Genomic DNA, 22,117 nt, shown 5'->3' on the forward strand with positions numbered 1-22,117 from the left:
CTTAGATGGGTGTATGAGCTCACAGCCCACCTGGTGTTAAGTGGTTACTGGAGCCCATAGACATCTGCAACGTAAATCCGAGATAACACCTACCTTCAGATATAATATGATTACAACAGCTGCCTCACCCTTCAAACCGAAACGCATTACTGCTTGACGGCAGAAATAGGCAGGGCGGTGGTGGTACCTACCCGCGCGGACTCACAAGAGGTCCTACCACCGGTAAAAATGCCAGTAAAAATGATGTCCGCGTCTCTTAAAATACGGATAAGAAATAAAAATGTATTGTGTAAAAATGTTTCTTTTTTGTCATTCGGCCGTATTCGCTACGGTGTGAATGAAACTTCCGAGACGTAGTTGAGAGCTTCATCGCGCGTGCGTCCAACTATACGAAAGGAAATAATTTTGCGAGTAACCTGTTCGTTGTGGTAAGGCTTCAGGAAGGCTACAGTTGTGGACATCTGTGGGCTGAAAGATCGAAACCACTTTATTAAATAATATTTTATTGTATACATTTTTTTATTGACTTTGTGGGCAGACGAGCATACGGCCCACCTGATGGTAAGTGGTCACCGTCGCTCATGGACGTCAGCAGTGCCAGGGGCAGAGCCAAGCCGCTGTCTACCATTAAGTACTCTCCGCAAGCCTCGTTTGAAGAAGGACATGTCGTAGCGCTTGGGAAACACCGTGGAGGGGAGCTCATTCCAAAGCTGGTGTATCTTTACATTGTGCTTAGTGCGAGTTTTTTAACGTACTCGATAGCGTAAAAGTTAACATTTTGTATGGAGTTGGAATGTATGACTACGTTTGCCGCTAGGGGCGCTGTTCTATTGTGAACGAGACGATGGCCCGCCTGATGTGAAGTAGTAGTAATATAGCCATAGAAATTACTACAATGCTACCGCACGGTGAAAGCGTCAAATGAATTGTGTAAGGGCTCGCCCACCCCTCAAACAAGAATGCACGCTTGCGCCGCGGTAAAAATAGACAGGATAGTCGTAACTACTCAGGCGCTTTTACAGTTTATCAATTTTAAAAGACGTTTGTGAATCATTTGGTGAAGTTTCTCATTTTCCGGGCAACTCATCCAACTGTACATCATCCCTAGTAACCTTATCTAGACGATTATGGAGACTAATAATAGGCGTAGATTAAAAACTAATAAAATACGTTGAAATTCAAAGCAAGTAGAACTACCAATTAATTTTATTTCTTTTATAGCGTTGTGATACTGGTCAGGATATTAGAGCGACGTTATTGTAGTTATAAAATTATTGTTTATCATCGGTGCTTCATGCACGTGCAAGCTTTTAAGATCATTGGACGTCTTGAAGTTCGTGATAGTGACGTTCAAAGATTCCGTTACATACAAACAGATATACATAAATACACCGGTCACCGTCCTCGTCGAACCCCTCGCTTGCGACGATGGGCTCGACGAGCGAATTAACCCACAGACATAGCCCACTGAATTTCTCGCCGGATCTTCAGAATGGGTCGCGTTTCCGATCCAGTGGTAGATTCTGCGAAGCACTGCTCTGACCTACCCGCTCCATGAAGATGACATAGCCCTTTGGGGTTAAAAAAAATGGACACAAGGAAAAGTGATTTAGTATTTTCTAGGACTGTCGCCACTTGAACAATGTTTGCAAATGTTCTTATCCACGTGAGATTGATTCTACTTTAAAATTAACATCGAAAAGTATATGACGGAATCGTGTTGTCTGTTATCATGATGTCTATTGTCTCCTAAAATCGGACGGGCCGTTAGCTCGTTCACCGATCATTTTAATAATTAAATCACAATTTCGGACGTTATTACATTCGCATCCGTGTAAATGCGGAAAGAGCATCCGAAGTAATATTTAATTTTATTGTTCACAAAAAAAAGCAACATCGGTCGTCGTCGGCTAAAGACCTCATCGTCGACAAAAAACACAATCATTTGTCATTTCGCGTCTCACTGTAATTTGATTCTGATACGTGAATGATCTCATACTTTTTTCCGTGTTTGCTATTGATTCGAGCTATTGAACGAGGTAATGGCGCGCATGATCCCCACAGACACAGCCCACTGAGTTTCTCGCTGGATCTTCTCAGTGGGTCGCGTTTCCGATCCTGTAAATAGGTAGATTCTGCGAAGCACGGCTCTTGCTAGGGTTCGTGTTTTTATTTATTTATTGCTTAGATGGTTGAACGAGTTCACAGCCCACCTAGTGTGAAGTGGTTACTGGAGTCCATAGAAATCTACGACGTAAATGCGCCACCCACCTTGAGATATAAGTTATAAGGTCTTAAGTATAGTTACAACGGCTGCCCCGCACTTCAAACCGAAACGCATTACTGCTTCACGGCAAAAATAGACAGGGTAGTGGCACCTACCCGCGCGGACTCACAAGAGGTCCTGCCACCAGTAATTACGCAAATTATAATTTTGCAGGTTTCATTTTTATTACACGATGTTATTCCTTCACCGTGGAAGTCAATCGTGAACATTTGTTGAGTACGTATTTCATTACAAAAATTGGTACCCGCCTGCAGGATTCGAACACGGGTGCATCGCTCAAAACGAATGCACCGGACGTCTTATCCCTTAGACCACGATGACTTCGTGGCCTCGTATTAGTAACATCGTCAGGTTTGAGCCCCGTGAGCTCACCCACTAGCCCGGTGACGCTGAGATGGTCTCTCTAGCTTAGGTAGGAAAAAAAAGCGCATGATTTTAGCGGGTACTGAAGCCACGGTGCGAATGTACCGCCCATCTCGTGTCATGACGCTGTAAGCGAAATTGGAGTCGCGAGCGAACGTCGATTTCTGTTACTGAGCACCTGGATTGCCTTAACTGAACTTAGCCTTCTTTTGTTTGTTATTGCATCTTCGGATTCATGTTTCCCAGAGTCTACTAGATATTCCGGCGCCTTAATAAAAAGATCGATGAGAGAAATCGGCATAATTATTTCAGTGCGCCGCGTAGGTCACCGGTGACCTGCACGGCAGTCAACGTGTTAAAAACTCCCGTGGCTCACTTCAATTAAAACATTTCGATTTTGAGTTTAAACATATTCATAAGGCAGAGTTCTTGTGGTTGCTGTGCTAACAAACTGCTGTGTCAACTTTACTTATTGTTTAAGAGGGTTAACAGCCTCACGGTGATCCGTGCTTATATACATCACTAAGTTTATGCCACGACCAAACTTGAGACATGAGGTTTAAGTATCAACTAGAATGCATTACTGCTTCTTGACAGAAATAGGTGGGGTGGGGTATCAACCCTTGCAGGCTCAGACGACGCCCTACCATGAATGATAACGCAAAATATATAATTTTTAAAAAAACCTTTTTTTGTTTCTCCTTATTGGCAGACGAGCATACAGCCCACCTGATGGTGAGGGGTTACCGTCGCCCATGGACGTCAGCAATGCCAGGGGCAGAGCCAAGCTGCCTACCATATTTGCAGGTTTGATCTTTCACCGTGGAAGTAAGTGATGAACATGTTTCAAGTACGTATTTAATTAGAAAAAGAAAAAAAATTTTTACCTATCTGCGGGATTTGAACACCGGCACGCTCGCTCGATAAGAATACACCGAACGACTTATCCTTTAGGCCACGGCGTTTCATAATTACGTAAATAGTAAGTGTAGTTTATGTGAAAATGTAGATATATGCAGTTTGTAAGTTATCATGGCCTCCCACAAGAATACTTATTTAGGATGATTGCTTTCTTAGACTTCCTATTTGATAATGTTATTGCAAATTTACTCGACATAAGAATAGTTTTACAGTTTTAAAGTCACTTCTATTAGTTCTCTTCCTAATCAATCAAGATACCATCGTACCCAAAAAAAAATCAATTTTTTTTTAAAATAAATGTTAACAATCTGGACCGTTATCGTGCGAATTCTTGTATAAAAAAGTTATTTTGTGAATCTGAGCCATTCTCGAATCCAATTGAATACCCAAAAAAATCACCAATATCGGTCGTTAAGGAGGATTTCAATCACAAACTCAAGCACAGAACACTCACATATGTATGTATATACCTATATTTATAACTCGTTGCGCATTCAGCTTCGTTGTTTTAACTGGCCCTTGAGCTAATGCGAAACCATAATTGATTATTCTTGAAACGTTTACAATAGGACCAAGGCGTTTTGTAATGCGATGGGTCGGCATGGCGGTACGTGGCTCGCTTGTGACACGCGCTTGACCCTCAGCTATCCACTGCTCATGGTTGACTAATTTGATTTGATTAGGGGGCGGCTCCAGTGAAAGCGAAAGGGTTGTATTGCATCTTCAGAGCGGTACACAAAATCAATAGATAATCTCTTCAGGTTTACTCACTCACAGGTCACTTTAGGTATAATCTTGTCCATAGATGAGAAAGTGTCCTCTGGTCATAGATAGTTTTACTGATGGTAGGATGTCTTGTGAGCCCGCACGGGTAGGTACCACCGCGCTATTTCTGCCGTGAAGCAGTAATGCGTTTCGGTTTGAGGGGTATGATAGGTAAGTGCACGTTTGGAATGGTATGGACATGTGATCAGACGAAATGACAATGAGGTTGTTGAGAGTTTCAATTATGAATGTGGAAGGGTTAAGAGGAAGAGATAGACCTAAGAAAAAAATTGATGGATTGCGTGGAAGACGATATGTGTAAGAGGGGAGTGAGCGAAGAAATCGTGTCATAAAAACCAAACCCGCAAAATTATAATTTGCGTAATTACTGGTGGTAGGACCTCTTGTGAGTCCGCACGGGTAGGTACCACCGCCCTGCCTATTTCTGCCGTGAAGCAGTAATGCGTTTCGGTTTGAAGGGTGGGTCAGCTGTTGTAACTATACTGAGACCTTAGAACTCTTATCTCAAGGTGGGTGGCGGCATTTACGTTGTAGATGTCTATGGGCTCCGGTAAGCACCAGGTGGGTTGTGAGCTCGTCCATTCATCTAAGCAAAAAAAATATAAAAAAGGTAGGTATATGATAGAGGATATCGTATACAATTTTCTTCGCTCACCCCTTTCTTAGATGCATCATCTTTGACGTCTTTCTGAAAAAAGTAGCTAATAATAAAAACCTCGTTATTGTTTATAAACATCTTTTATTACAGAAATACAAAAAAAATATACATCTAAAATATAGGATATCTTTATTGACTAAACAATTTCGTCTTTGTGTTCGTGTTCTAAGTCACATATTAAGCGTCTTCATATACGATTTTTGTTACAAACGTGTCATGATAGTTGCGTCAAAATAATAAAACCAATTCAATTACTGAATTATACTCTATACCATTTTTTTTTTTGCTGTGATGGATATTCGAGCTCACAGCCCACCTGGTGTTAAGTGGTTACCCGAGACCATCGACATCTACAACGTAAAAGCGCCACCCACCTTGAGATATAAGTTCTAAGGTCTCAGTATAGTTACAACGGCTGCCTAACCCTTCAGACCGAAACGCGTTACTGCTTCACGGCGGAAGTAGGCGGGGTGGTGGTACCTACCCGTGCGGGCTCACAAGAGGTCCTACCACCAGTAGACTGACCACTTAAGCGTCGTTCTATTTCAGCCAATAGTTTCATTTCGTCTCGGCTCGGTCTAACCAAACCTCGTATAGTTTGTTCTACTTATATGTCGAAAACGCGAACACTCAAACATCAGCTCAGTCACGTTGCCGAATCAATTTTAATCTCTTTTAACAACTAATTTTAAAAAATAAAAATAAAAAAACAAATAAATGTCTTATCACTAAAATTGTTATTCATAAAAAAATCTTACATAAAATTTCATACACAAAAAAAAACAAAAAAAATCTCTATGAGAAAACAACATCAATCACAGACGTTTTTTGTAAATGAAAAATATAAAAAAAAGATAATTCAGTGTATACTTGTGCACGGGAGTCTAACATTAAACTCGTTGGCGTGTCTAATGATTCCCACTTAAAAAATTATGTGATATAATTTTGATTTTGAATCGTTCAAGGCCTAAGCCAAACGGAAAAAAATATTTCTTCAACATTCAAAAGCCGTTTTTGGGGCAAGAATTATATTAAAATTATTATTGTATTTCACAGAAACATCCAACGGCATTGTCGTCCGTAACTGGAATGTGGCAATTATTTTTATTTATATTCTGTGCCATTACAAAAAGGCGCCAATTTGAGAAATGATAATAATTTTCTTGTGTCTTTTGTTCCATTTACACCTGTGCTTTATATTTTTATTTATTTATATTGCATACTTCATTTATAAAAAGGCGCCAATTTAAGAAATGATAATAATTTTTTGTGACTTTTGTTAACACCCAACGAAATGGCATCGAAAGTGCTAGAATTGAAATTGATTTTAAAAACGTCTTAACGCCCATTCGTTCAGAAACATAACATGTCATTGAAATATTAACTCAATATTTTTTTGTTTCAAATCCAAAGTCCGTACACACATGTACATTAAATGTTTAAATTTTATTCTTCACATAAATAGGTACGTGTTAGAATTACTCTGTCGGCCGAGATCATTCCTTAGCTTCCATTATTTTTTTAAATTCATATCAGCATTATCACAATATGTATCCATGTATCTGAAAATCAAAAGAAACTCAAACATCGTTTTTAAAAACATGTTTAAATTAAAAAAACAATTAGAAACCGCTTTCGATAACACAACTCTACAAAAAAAAATAGTTCTTTGTCCTAACGTTTATACTAGGTTTTTCCGGTTAATTATTCACAAAAACGAAAATAAAATACCTTTTTTTGGTATAAAGTTTGCTTTTGTGATAGTTATAGTAATAATACTCATTTTTCATTTTTTTTATAAATTTTAATTAAATTTTAATTTTAATACTTTCAAAAAAACCGCGCTATGAGAGTGGGGTGTTTACGTCTACACAGTACCACTAGATGGCACTCGAGTCATAAACAACGATCAGGTGTTTTGTACAAGCCCAGAAAAACCTAAAATGTCACGAAAGGGTAAATACGATGCTGATGCATTTTGTTTCATATGTGGTCAATTTATTAAAGTTCAAAAGCAAACTATTTCATGCCATGTATTTTTTTTCTCGTCTAATTACGATCTAAAATATCGAAATTTTGTGCTTTGCAATCAAAGTCAAATTTGGTGTTGACCCGTGTAATCAATTGGTGGGTTACCAATTAAAACTTATCAAAACTAAAAGCATAAATTAATAAAGTAGCTGTAACTGCCATCTGTCAGAAGTCACAGGTACTACATCTAGTAAATCACTACAAACAACTAAATAATTTAAAACTGCATTTAGTTGCGTCACCTGCCGCTAGATGGCGTTAATGCGTCCGTCGCATTTCGCGCTCGCCCTTCTCCTGTCGCTTGAGGTCATTGATCGAAGCGACGCTGCCGAACAGCGCTTTCGACGACACTTGCTGTAATCAAAACATTTGATTTGATTTGGAGACTAATTGCTTCTGACGAATCGTTGCAGTACCGTAAACGGCTTGCCCGCGAATTCCGTAAGCGAATGGCTAATGTTCGGTGCGTATTAAATGTTTATTACGCTGTCTTATTCTCTCGAGAACGTTGTTTTATATTTTGTTTGTTAGAATTAACATTGATCATTTCCCGCGTCTCTTTTTTAGGTATACCGCATTCGTGAATTTATTACGTGTAGGTGTGTATAGTAATTTATTCCTTGAGTTCGAGTTAAATTATTGATTTTTTGTTTATTGCTTAGATTGGTTGACGAGCTCACAGCGCTAGTACTAAAATATTTTTTTAAATAAATAATTAACTTAAGTAAAATAATCCAGGACAAATTGCATAGGTACGGCCATCAAAATTAAGATTCCCTGTACTATGGAAGTCAGAGACCAGTCAGTATACACACTTAGTAATTAATAAACAGTGTAATAAATTTGTCATGAAATAATGTGGTATATGTTTACTGGTGGTAGTTTGAAGGGTGGGGCAGCCGTTGTAAGTATACTTAAGACCTTAGAACTTGTATCTCAAGGTGGGTGGCGCATTTACGTTGCATATGTCTATGGGCTCCAGTAACCGCTGAAGACCAGGTGGGCTGTGAGCTCGTCCACCAATCTAAGCAATAAAATAATAATAAAATGCGTGAAAAATCGTATGGTATAAAAATGTTTTCTTTAGCGTCATTATCCAAAGAGGAAATAAGGGAAAACCTTTATACGAACTAAACGCAGCCCGCTGTTCCTCTTTAGATGAAATTCTATTATTTTTCATATTCAACTAACAAGTCGGAAAAAAAACTTTTTCTTTTCTTGTTGTATCGGTTGTACCCATAGATTTTTAATTATAGTATTGGTCTTAATTTTGTTTCTTTGGCTGACTTTAAACAACATTTACAAAATATATTTACAAGAATCATCGTCATCTGAAGGATAAGATGACCATGTGCTTAGTGCGAGTTTTTTAACGTTCTCGATAGCGTAAACTCAAATTTGTATGCAATTGGAACATTGGCCCTAGCCGGAAGCGACGGGTTCGACGAGTAAATTAACCCTCAGACACAGCCCACTGAGTTTCTCGCCGGATCTTCTCAGTTGGTCGCGTTTCCGATCCGGTGGTAAATTCTCTTGGTGGTAAAGGCTCTTGCTAGGGTTCGTGTTAGCAACGTCGTCAGGTTTGAGCCCCGTGAGCTCACCTACTAGTTAAGGTTCCGCTGATATAGTCTCTCAAGATTATCTCATCAGCTTAGGTAGAAAAAAAAACCGGCCCTAGTGACAAATGTAGGCAAACGTTCCAACTCCATATAAATTTGAGTTAACTTTTACGCTATCGAGAGCGTTAAAAAACTCGTACATACACACTGGTGTACTAGTATCGATTACGCCAATGTTCAAATCCTACACGAAGGTACTTATTATCTTAAAAGGTGGATGATAGCGGTGTTCAATTTGTGGTATCCAGTCTCCGGTAACCATTTAACGTCAGATGAGCTGTGAGCTCGTTAATACGCTTGTGCATTCACTACGAAAGATTTATGGAGACAAAAGCTTCGCCTCGTTACGCATGAGGGAAATCGCAAATGTATTGCGCACTGCATACCATTCGTGGTTTTGTGTAATTAGGTATTTATTTTATTTATTGCTTATATGGGTGGACGAGCTCACAGCCCATCTGGTGTTAAGTGGTTACTGGAGCCCAAGGACATCTACAACGTAAATGCACCACCCATCTTGCGATATAAGTTCTAAGGGTCTCAGTATAGTTACAACGGCTGCCCCACCCTTCAAACCGAAACGCATTACTGCTTCACGGCAGAAATAGGCAGGGTGGTGGTACCTACCCGCGCGGACTCACAAGAGGTCCTACTACCAGTAAACCAGGTCTCGTTTTGATAAGTACTAGACAGGAGACCGTTTGCATTGGACATCTTCAGCTCTAACACTAGGAGCAGGCGTAGGGACCCGGTAACCGTACTCGTCGAACTCGACAAAGAGTTCGCCGTGCAACCTAACCCAAGCATCAGCTCGCCGAATTTCTCGCCGGATCTTCTCAGCGGGTCGTGATTCCGATGCGGTAGTAGATTCATTCGCGAAGTAGCTACTCTTGAGTTGTTAGGTCTCCTTCGGAGGCGCTCGAGCAGCTGTTAGCAAATCCCACCCCTCCTGGCTGAGCCTTTGCTCGCCCACTTGTCCTGGTGAAACTGGAAAGGCCTCCGGGCCACCAGTAATCCTTCAATTATAAATAAAGGAGACCGTAAAAGCTATATCAACCATTCAAAAAAAAGCCTTATTACACGCACTCTCAACGTCTATAATTCATAAATAACAAATACCGGGATCACGCGCGGTCGTCCGACCCCAAATTAGGATTCCCTGTGTTATTAGTACCAAACACTGATATGCAAACTTATATGCATACAAATATATACTTATATGCATACAAATATATACGTATATGGGTAACCAGCGATCCGCCCTCTCTTTGTTTCGGGAATTGTAATTTATTATTGATCTTATTGAATCATCTCTTCTCATCTCTCTTCATATTTCATAATATAGCGCACACGGTTGTTTATCTATGTATTAATACGTGAAGCAAAAACTTTGTATCCTTTTTTACGAAAATTGCGCGAACGGAGGAGTATGAAATTTCCCACACTTATAGAGAATATATAGAGAATGAGTGCAGAATGTTAATATTTTTTTTAATTATGCATTAAAAATACATTAAATCAATAAAGGAAACATTACACACACTACCGTGTATTTGACTCTTTGTTTATCGTCAAACTTTTGTTATTGCTTAAAGTCTGTGGTCAAATTGAGAATAGGTTAATACTGTTTATCTTTATTAATATTCGTCTATAGTGTAGTCTTGGTTAAATCTGTGACTATAGAAGTATAATAGTCTTTGACGATAGAACCATAATAATGTTCAAGCTTATAATTTCAATTAATTATAGTCGAATTTCGACTATTGCGGGACCACTAGTATATCCTGACCAGTCTGCAACAGGATAAAAAGGAGGTTCAATTTGATATTTGGTCGTGTTCTTTTAGTTTTTAAAATAAATTCATTGGTGTATTTTATGTGCAGAAACCGTTGCGTTCGGTTGAGTATCCCTCCCTCGGTAACATGTAAATCGGATATCTGCCGGGATCGCCCGGGACTCAACATTGCAGCACCTGTGGCACTTTCATTCTGTGAATCTTTTATACAAAATCAGACGGCTGTTTTTTGGATCCTGTGTGCTTTTGGTACAATTTTTTTAAATTTCTCGATTGCGTAAAAGTTAACTCAAATTTGTATGGAGTTGGAACGTTGGCGTACTGTTATAATGTCATCTGGTATAATAATTAATTTACCGAAGACCCAAAAGTGCCTCTATCAGTACTTTCCGGCCTAACATATGCCCCTTTGGCTCCAGGTCAGTCACTCTGCGTCGTTATTATTGCCACACTCTTTCTAAGTCGAATTCTTTGTATCTTCTAAGTCAATGAAATCTTTTTTAATAAGAATAATTGTAAATAGACATGCTTTAACAAAAACTGACTTCATTTAGAAAAAAAAAAGATATTCCAAAACAAATTAATATACACTAAAAACAATAATGATCGAAATCGGTTGGCGTGATATTGAGTTATTGAGTTATTCATCTATTTGTCGCGCACGTACTTAATGCAAATTTAAGCTTTATATGGTTATCTCATGGATACCATTATCAGAACTGGACTAAATTAAAATGGGACCATACGGGAAGCGTCAGCTTTCTAATAAAAAAAGAATCATCAAAATCGATTCACCCAGTCAAAAGTTATGAGGTAACAAACATAAAAAATACAGTCGAATTGAGAACCTTCTCCTTTTTTGAATTCGGTTAAAAATAGTTTTTCAAAGTCCCGTATAACAGTACGTTTGCTGCTAGAGGCGCTGTTCCAACTGTATACAAATTTGAGTTAACTCTTACGCTATCGAGAACGTTAAAAAACTCGCACTAAGCACACTGTGCGTTAAATCTCCACACAAGTGCCATATTTTTTTCTTTTCTTATTTCTTATATGGGTGGACGAGCTCACAGTCCACCTGGTGTTAAGGAGTTACTGAAGCCCAAAGACATCTACAACGTAAATGCGCCACCCACCTTGAGATATAAGTTCCAAGGTCTCAGTATAGTTACAACGGCTGCCCCGCCCTTCAAACCGAAACGCATTACTGCTTTACGGCAGAAATAGGTGGTGGTACCTACCCGCGCGAACTCACAAGAGGTCTTACCACCAGTAATTACCAGTAATTATGCTGCAGTAAAAATTAATATTCGGCTGATGTTCGAAATTCGACCACGAGAACTGATTCCTTATGATTCAGTTTCTAGTACAGTTATTGATAATACACTAGAAAAACTCAACCGTTCTTCCTCAATTCTAGAATAAACTGACCTTAAATTGAAGTTTTGCCCGATGTCGAATACGATCATGCCCTACCATCAGAACGCGCTTGGGTGTCGTAATAAAAAAAAAGTCCTTAATTAAATCGTGTGATTGCATCGCATCGCTTTAACAGTAATTTTATTTGGAGCAGATTACTGTGGCAGGGCGCAGTGCATGTGAACTCAGCAGGTTTAATATTAATGTTTATAATTTTCAAACTGCAATCCGTGTTTTTGAGGTTGGTAATGTAACCATTCAATATAATCCCAGCGATGTAAAATCGAAATTTAACATAGAAAAATTATTACTGGACTTCAAAAAATCTACAATGTAAATAAACGAATCTTCCGAAAGTTGGCTGAGACCTCAATTAATAATCAATAACTTATACGCTACTTTCGGAAACAAAGTTAACTAAATGTAAACAAATGAATGTATATATATAATTCCTCATTTAATTTGTGTCATTTAGTTTGAGTTAAACAATATTGTTGTCTTTGTTTTTTAAGCTATTGCATAGCTTTTATCGCGGGCCTTGAGCGCGGCGACCGAATCATGAAATTCCGTAACGAAAAAAGCCTAACACCCCTCCGCCTACCGTGTAGTTCGCGTTCAACACATTCACTCGTTGCGCTTGTGTAGTGTTTGTGAATAAGCGCGCGGCGTGACGTCGCACTGCATGCGCATCATGAAAAGTCTGCCCATCTCTCTCTCGCGCGGTCTAGCTTATGAGTGTGAAGAGAACAGTTAAGGTTTTGCTTTTATTAATGTTTAATATAGCGTAGTCTTGTTTTATTATTGTTTTAATATTAAATTATCATTGTCTAATTATAATTGCATAAGTTGATAAAAAATGCTATGCAATAACTTTACCGCGGCAGTTCCCGAGTGCCATACGTTTTTTTTAAATGATTTCTTATTATCATCATATTATGTGCTATTACCACTATTATTATCATATATGTGTTTTTCTAAAGCTACTCCTTTTGAAATAGGTCTCGATAATTACACTCATATTTAGCCTTTTTTATTACTTATATCGGTGGACCCTGCCCACACATCACAGCCCACCTGGTGTTAAGTGGTTACTGGAGCCCATAGACATTTGCAACGTAAATGCGCCACTTACCTTGAGACATAAGTTCTAAGGTCTCAGTATAGTTAATATAAGCCTGTATTGACATTTTCTAAATGAAAGTGTAATCTCTGGTGTTTCGTTGCACTGTGTCCGCTCCAGTTTCCGTTACACAAACGAAACTCTTGAACCAGTATTCGCGTTATAATTATTATGAATAAAAGTAAAATTTTTGTATCGATCGATTTTATTTATATTCACGTGAAAGTAGAACGAGAGCTTTTCGTGCTTATTTCATGGCCGTTACGAATACCGCACAGAGCGAACGATGTGCAATAAGTACTTTTGGAATTGGACACTCGAAAGAATTAATATAATCGTTTGGAACCTCTGAGTCTGCGGAGGGACTTCGGTTTCCTCTGTATTTTGTACCGTATGTTCCATGGGGAGAGTTCAGAGGAATTGTTCGAGATGATACCGGCATCTCGTTTTTACTATCGCACTGCCCGTCACCGGAGTAGAGTTCATCCATACTACCTGGAGCCACTGCGGTCATCCACAGTGCGTTTCCAGAGGTCTTTTTTGCTATGCACCATCCGGCTATGGAATGAGCTCCCCTCCACGGTGTTTCCCGAGCGCTATGACATGTCCTTCTTCAAACGAGGCTTGTGGATAGTATTAAGCGGTAGGCAGCGGCTTGGCTCTGCCCCTGGCATTGCTGAAGTCCATGGGCGACGGTAACCACTCACCATCAGGTGGGCCGTATGCTCGTCTGCCTACAAGGGCAATAAAATATATATATATATATATATAATATTCGTAAATAAATAATTTTATTGTTTTTTCTTTGGCATAGATTGTGAACTTTGATATTAGAATATTTATATAATACTAGCTTTGGTCCGCGACTCCCTCCGCGTGGAATAGTTACTTTGGCATAACGCTAAATTTTACCCCCCACTTCATTTACGTAGAAAGTGAAAATATTTTGAAACATCCTTTATTGGTGCTCCACTTGTATCGGTCTCATGATGTTATATGGCCTATAGCCTTTCTCAATAAATGGGCAATATAAGGCTGAAAGAATTTTTCAAATCGGACCAGTAGTTCCTGAGATTAGCGCGTTCAAACAGACAAACTCTTTAGCTTTATAATATTAGTATAGATTAATTAATTAATAATAATATGCATCGTCATAAACTTAACAAAATGTATCGTGTTTTATAGCCTGGTATGACAGATGACTAAATGACATTACTAAGTAATAAAATATATTAATAGAATGAATTCAAATGTATTTTCAAAAGCATTTTGTTCTTTGTACAATAAATACAGCTTTAGATTACTTTTTTGGATGGATGCAAACGAATGTTTTCAAGAGTTTGTAGATTTCGGTTGAGACATTACAATCAAATGTTAGTCTTTTTTTTTATTTCAAATGACAAAACCATGGCGCTTCTGCTGCTAAGTGATTACGGGAGCCCATAATGTGAATGTATGATTTAGAATTTTTATTTTTTTATTTTTCTTTGATGGTTGGGGGAGCTTAAGCCCCAGCTGATGTTAAGTGGTTACCGGAGTCCATAGACATCTACAACGTAAATGCACCACACACCTTAAGATGTGATTTCTAAGATCTCACTATAGTTACAACGGCTGTCCCTTCAAACCGAAACGCATAGCTGCTTCACGGCAGAAATAGGCAGGGTGGTGGTACCTACCCGTTCGGACTCACAAGAGGTCCTACCACCAGTAAAATAGCTTTTTAACCGAAATTCTTAATAGATTCGCGGTAGATTTAGACAAGACGCCAGTACAAATCTGTGCGGGCTTATAAACAAACATTACATGTTTCATTTAATTCTGACTTCTGTTTTTTGTTTTGATTCATATTTGTATATTATTCGTTTGTAAATATGTAAAGTTGACAAGCTCATAGCGCTTCCACCGGATGTCGGTTCTGCTCGGATACTATCAAGATCTATCCGCGACTAGTGTCTGACTTGTTTTAGAGTTAATTTTTTTTTTTACTAGCTGACCCGGCAGACTTCGTAGTGCCTCGATCGATAAATAAAAGAGAAAAGGAATCCTTCCGACGGGGGACACATCAAAGGAAAAACAAAATTATTATTTTTATTTAATTCCGAGCATTTTCATATTTATCTACCTTTTAAACCTTCTCTGGATTTAAACAAATAATTCAAGACCAAAATTAGCCAAATCGGTCCAGACGTTCTCGAATTTTAGCGAGACTAACGAACAGCAATTCATTTTTATATATATAGATTTTATCCTATTATTTTATTTGCGAAAAATAGCCTTTTATAACCTGTTTTGTTTTGATTTTAGCTTCACGGACGCGAATTTATGTATGTTTTTCAGCCACTCCCATATTTGGTTATTCTGTTCACGGTAATAATGGTACTATCAAACTGGTCTGATGGGTAATGGATCAGGAAGACGAGAGTTTACAAGGTTGTAGTCCACGTGAGACTCATAGCTTTTAGTTATATAAATAATCCAAATATCTATGACACATCAAGCCGAAACGCAATGCTGTTTGGTGACCCAAATAGGCAGAATGGTATCTACCTAATTATGGTTTTTTTTTTAATTTACATGCTAGATAGCATCTCCCTTCCATCCTTTTTTATCGTGGAAGTCATTTGAAAACATCTATAAAGTACATATTTCACTGGAAAAATTGGAAGCCAGCTGTGGGATTTGGAGAACGGCACAGAACTAGCGGTAGGATGTCTTTTCCGCATGGGTAGGTACCACCACCCTGCCTATTTCCGCCGTGAAGCAGTAATGCGTTTCGGTAAGTGGCGGCATTTACTTTAAGATGTCTATGGTCTCCGATAACCGCTTCACAACCAGGTGGGCCGTAAGCTCGTCCACTCACCTAAGCTATAAAAAAGTCGCATCGCTCTATACGAATATACAGAGTTTCTTATCTTTTAGGGCACATCGACTTATTTATCTTAACTATATGTCTTTGTTGCCCATGCAATGGACCGACCAAGTTAAGTGGGTAGTTAGCGGATGTTTGCATGAGTGTACCAGGCTCACCACAGACCGGGAGAAGTGGTGATTGCTCGTGAGGCGCATACCATCTGCCCACAGCAATGATACGGAAGCACGACCACTACCGCTCTGACAAGAGTGATACGACAATGTCTTTACCTTATAATTTCCATTGGAGGTGACACTTGGCGGCGTGTACCCCCTCGCCCCGTACCCCTGTGTGGTGGTGCCGTGGTACAGGGTGTTGTTATTTGCGTCCCTCGTGGTGGCAGCAGTGTACGTTGTCTTGCAGTTTTGGGACATGCTGTATCTGGAAAACAGACGTTTTCTGTTTAATGTTAACATATTATTATGTGGTTGGCAAAGAGGATATTTCCTGTTGATTCTTCTAAGCGATGAAACTCCATTCTGAATAGGTCGTGGAGCGATAGCTATTTAAAAGCGCCTTCGAAAACCTACGCGAATAACAATGGCTTTGATTATACGTTTTTTTATCACTGGTGGTAGGACCTCTTGGGAATCCGCACGGGTAGGTACCATCACCCCGCCTATTTCCGCCGTGAAGCAGTAATGCGTTTCGGTTCGAAGGGTGGGGTAGCCGTTGTAACTATACTGAGACCTTAGAACTCATATCTCGAGGTGGGTGGCGCATTTACGTTGTAGCTGTCTATGGGCTCCAGTAACCACTTAACATCAGGTGGGCTGTGAGCTCGTCCATCCATCTAAGCAATAAAAAAAACAGATTTTTAAAATCAATTTATAATTAAACAAATACCCGTCGGGAGCGTAGCTGCAACAAACAGTCTCTTAGGCAATCAGCGCATAGTAGGAGAAAAAATAAATAAATAAAAACTTAATTTTAGTTTTTTTTAAGTAGCTGCTTCCAAATTACACAAATTGATAAATTAGCGTAACACCTTGTTGGCGATAATCATCCACCACAGTAATTTTATTTAGAATATTGGAAAAGAGTTCAAGTTTTTTTTTTATTATTTAGATAAAGAAAAATACGAACAGTTCTAAATTGATAAAGGCTATTCTTTTATTACGTTATAAAAACAACAATACTAGTTTGAATACTCATTTAAATATTCTATAATGGGAATATTTAAATGAATATCAAGCACTTTAATCGTTCGACTAGTTCATAAACACGCGAAAAACGAATAATTAATCTAAAACACTAATTTAATTGTTTTCTCAATATTTTTATATTATACATACTTGCATCTATTCACATTAACACAAGGATTGTGACTGTAAGTTAAGTAAATAAATCAATATACTATGAATGGTAAATCTAATGCAAATAGAGTTAGTTAGATTATATAAAGGTTCGGCAACTTTTTCTGAACGAATTGGCAGTTACTCATGGTAGGAAGTCTTGTGAGTCCGCACGGGTAGGTATCATCACCCTGCTTATTTTCTGCCGTGAAGCAGCAATGCGTTTCGGTTTGAAGGGTCGGGCAGCCGTTGTAACTATACTGAGACTTTAGAACTAATATCTCAAGGTGGGTGGCGCATTTACGTTGTGGATGTTTATGGGCTCCAGTAACCACTTAACACCAGGGGGCTGTGACCAATCTATGCAATAAATAAATAAAATCTATCAAAAAGGCGGGTAATCAACACGTGTTCGAGAGGGACTTTCACAACACGTCATCATCATCATCATCATCGTCCCACATATGTCCAGAGCTGGACACAGATCCCCCCAGGCTCGCGACAACGACCAGTCCTGTACGCAATGCCAGATCGGCCGTATGCTTAGAGCATTGTGAATTAAATCTGAAAGAGACTTGTAGTTGAAGTGGTTGTTTTTTTTTATTGCTTTAGATGGGTTGACGAGCTCACAGCCCACCTAGTGATAAGTGATTACTGGAGCCCATAGACATCCACAACGTAAATGCGCCACCCACCATGTGATATAAGTTTTAAGGTCTCAAGTATAGTTACAACGGCTGCCCCACCCTTCAAATCGAAACGCATTACTGCTTCACGGCAGAAATAGGCAGGGTGGTGGTACCCACCCGCGCGGACTTACAAGAGGTCCTGCCACCAGTAATTACGCAAATTATAATTTTGCGGGTTTCATTTTTATTACACGATGTTATTCCTTCACCGTGGAAATCGATCGTGAACATTTGTTGAGTACGTATTCAGTCTTCCGGCTGTCAAAAGACGCGGGTTGATAAGGACAGGACCGTCACAATGAAACCTCCCATAGCACTAGTTTATTTTAGTGCTCATTTAAATACTCATTTCGCGACAAACAAAGTATCGATTACCAAAACGTCTCTAGTCTGTATAATATCTCAGAAAAACAAGTTACTTAATGAAAACGTTAATAAATTAATGCACAAATATGATAATTCGAATTGGTTTTAAAAGAAGTAGTAATATAATAAAAACGTTTTATTTTTCATTGGACCTTCGTATGAATGTTTTTACTGTTGCTATGACAACGATAACATGTAATATTTAATTAGAATAATTGTTACTAGCCCTCACCAATTATATCTCTAAGTGGGTGGCGGATTTACGTTGTAAATGTCTATGGGCTCCAGTAATCACTTAACACCAGGTGGGCTGTGAAAGTGTGTGAAGAAATAAAAAAAATAAAAAAAAGAACACGAATAACATTTTATTTCATATATAATAATAATAATAATAATAATAATAATAAATAAATTGGACAGCAACATTAATGTTTATATCCTACAGAAACAGGCAGCTATTCACACATCAATTATACTTAGTAAGGTGCTTGGAGACACAGTATTCGTACATAACGCACAAGAACACTACACACAAAACACGCCACGACCGTCAGACATACAACAGAGCCACTCGACACACAACATTCATCAAACACACAAAATCCAACAGACGCCACTCATCAACGGCAACACAACAGCCAATAACGCAGCGAGGAGGACGACGAGGAAGAAGAGGCACTACAGTAACCCACGCTGGGGTTCTCTCCATCATTTAGTCATTTTCTATTCTTTTTTTTTTATTTTTCACATAAAATCTAAATTCATGCTTTAATAGCTCTTATATTGTACACTATTCCCCTCTTATACATCGTATTTCTCTCTGATAATGGTTTGCTGGAAGAAAACTCATGAATGAGTTAAGCTCGCCTTTGTACATAGTATTTAGACATTCTTTAAATCTGTTTTTATTGTATTTTCTTTTTGTGTACAATAAGTATAAAATAAATAAAATCTCATTAAAATTTTGGGGTATCGATATCTTTTTTCCTGTGGGAAACGGGACGGGATATTTATCAAAGCCGACACGAGTCGAGGAAGAAAAACCTATCATAATAATAATATATAAGTAACACACTTATTATTTGAGATATTAGTTGTCCGTGATCACGAAAATTGTAAAATGTTGGGAATGTCGAAATCAATATCGAGGGGTGCTTTTGGCTTAAGCGATATTTTACAGAAGAGCTATTTAAAGTACAAAGTTTGGAAAAAATATCATTACGAAAAACTTCTACAGCTATAAGAATGGGGTAAGCTTGATTGAAGTTCAATTAAAAACATCGAATTATTGATACTAATACTAAATAAAACCTAACCTAACTAACTTATTTATTAACCTATTAACCTAAATCTAACCTATTTGACTCTCTGATTCCTCATTTTTGCATCGAATTGAATCCGTCCGGAAATAATAGAAATATCATTCAACAAAATACACTTCGAAGCGAACGCTTGGTGGTAGGACCTCCTGTGAGTCCGCGCGAGTGGGTACCACCGCCCTGCCTATTTCTGCCGTGAAGCAGTAATGCGTTTCGGTTTGAAGGGTGGGGTGGCCGTTGTAACTATACTTGAGATCTTAGAACTTATATCTCAAGGTGGGTGGCGCATTTACGTTCTGGATGTCTATGGGCTCCAGTAACCACTTAACACCAGGTGGGCTGTGAGCTGGTCCACCCATCTAAGCAATAAAAAAAAAAAACGCATTCGTTTTTCGAAGACCGTTACAAATGTCTTCTCCTCGTATAACTATACAACGTGTTACATTAAAAATATTAAGAAAAAACAACCGTTGTTAATCTTGTTTTGTAATTAAAAAAAAAAAGGAACAAAAAAAACCGGCCCGTCCGAAACTGTAGCAGGCCGGTACAGTTAGCAACAGTAAAACGTAATGCCGGAACCACACTGCGCTATTCGCTATTCGTTATGCGAGCTATTCACGCGCATACGGCGAAGTGTGGAAAGTATATTCGCCAATATTCGCTTTATTCGTACGCATAACACATAAGGACGAATAGCAAATACGCGTATCCGTCGACTTGTCGGTTTTTTGACACACTTCAAAGGACACGAATAAGGCGAATATGCGCATTGACTGCCCACACTTCGGTGAATCATTCGCTCGCTTGTGGCGGTCGTATATCGACGTGTCTTATGACTTGTAATCATCCACCAGCGTTTTCTTTTCGGTCTTTTAGATCTTTTAGTAACTTTGTACAACAAGTATTGGTAAGAAACATTTAGGAAATAGTAAATTGCGGCAACTCTCAACACGTCCATCGCTCCACGCAAACAAGACACATATTTGCCTTATTTGGCATAATTCAGCGCACAAGTTCGAAGTGTGGATGGCATGTTTCTTGCTTGCGCGCTTAACATATATTTTGGCGAATACGGCCTAGTCACATAACGAATAGCGCATAACGCAGTGTGGTTCCAGCATAACACAAGACGGACAATTAAACACGGAACAAGTCATGAAAGATAGCGGATATATGTATGTAGAATTATTTGGCATATTTTTTACTCGCATTAAAGTCTATGCACACGTACACTAGCCTTAATCCCGCAATAAAGAAGAACGGGGGTGACTGAAAATCAGTGGGTTTGATGCATCCACTTTGTACAGCATTAGCTGAGCCACCTCCTTTTGACTTTTTGAAGTGAAAACTTCTTTAGAATCGTGGTGATTTCAAACCGGATGCAACGGAAAAAACGACAGGTAAGAGACACGAATACAAAAATGTGTAGGATGAAGCCAGCAAAGAATGAGACAGAAATATACATACTATTTAATACAGCGCTATCTGTGAGATTTTTTAATACTAACGTGTGTATGAAAGCTCTTGTAGTGAATTTTAATTTAGGATTATACGTGAAATTAAAATATCAATTCACAGAGGGCGCTACCTTACAATTATTTACTAATGACAAAATTTTACATATACTTAAGACGTTTAGGATAATTGTATTTTAATTTTGGAAGGTTTCACTTCTACCACGAGTGAATTGCACACATGTATTTTTTTTAATTTTTTTATTTATCTACCTGTAATAATTTAAACCTGTGTGAAAGGCAATAAGCAATTTTATTATTTACTAGCGGTCGCCTGGTAGTCGAGTAACTATAATTAATTTAAATTATAAGTTTGAACAATATTAAGGGTCTATTGTCGAGGACTATCACAGCCCTATATAATAACAAATTTCGCCAAGGCTACACTATAGATTTAAGACAAACAATATCAATCTATTCTGAATTTTACCATAGACTTTAATAATAAACAAGAGTGCATGTGGGTGTCAAATACATGGTAATTATGTGTGTAATGTTTATTATTATTGATTTAATGTATTTATTATGTATAATTTAAAAAAATATTAGTATTCTGCACTCCCCCTATAGATTTTCTATAAGTTTGAGAAATTTCATACTCCTCCGTCCACGTAATTTTCGTAAAAAGGGGTACAAAGTTTTTTTTCACGTAACTAACTACTTGGCAACGAACATTAATAATCAGATCAGAGACCGATGTTCCAACGGTGCATAAAAACAAGAAAAAACAAAACTCGCTTCATCTCCTAAATTAGATTAGGAAAAGCAACATCGTTTTTTTTGGCGTCCGTCAAAACTGATTAAGATGACGGACGTACCGAAGCGAAAGAGAAATGTGTCTAAAGCTTTCTTTTAACACTGCATACGATGGTCACCTGATGTTGAGACGTTCTCCGCCGTTCATAACAACGCCAAAGAAACAGAATTGGGCCAAGACTAAAGTTTTGTTTTTCTTGTCATAAATCTATATATTAATACGTGAAGCAAAAACTTTGTATCCCTTTTTAAGAAAATTGCGCGGACG

General features: G+C 38.4%; 1 long non-coding RNA gene across 1 annotated transcript in view; it reads right to left on the reverse strand.

Moving 5' to 3' along the window:
* Positions 1-5,076: 5,076 nt before the first annotated feature.
* LOC101736428 (uncharacterized) overlaps positions 5,077-22,117 on the reverse strand; it is a 34,895-nt gene continuing 17,854 nt past the window's right edge. The window contains exons 2-4 of the long non-coding RNA XR_209565.5: positions 16,141-16,291; positions 7,289-7,400; positions 5,077-6,577 (exon numbers count right to left, since the gene is read on the reverse strand). This is a non-coding gene — a long non-coding RNA (uncharacterized LOC101736428). The remainder of the gene's footprint in view (positions 6,578-7,288; positions 7,401-16,140; positions 16,292-22,117) is intronic.

Source organism: Bombyx mori, chromosome 17 (assembly GCF_030269925.1).
Source record: "Bombyx mori chromosome 17, ASM3026992v2".
Taxonomy (NCBI): domain Eukaryota; kingdom Metazoa; phylum Arthropoda; class Insecta; order Lepidoptera; family Bombycidae; genus Bombyx; species Bombyx mori.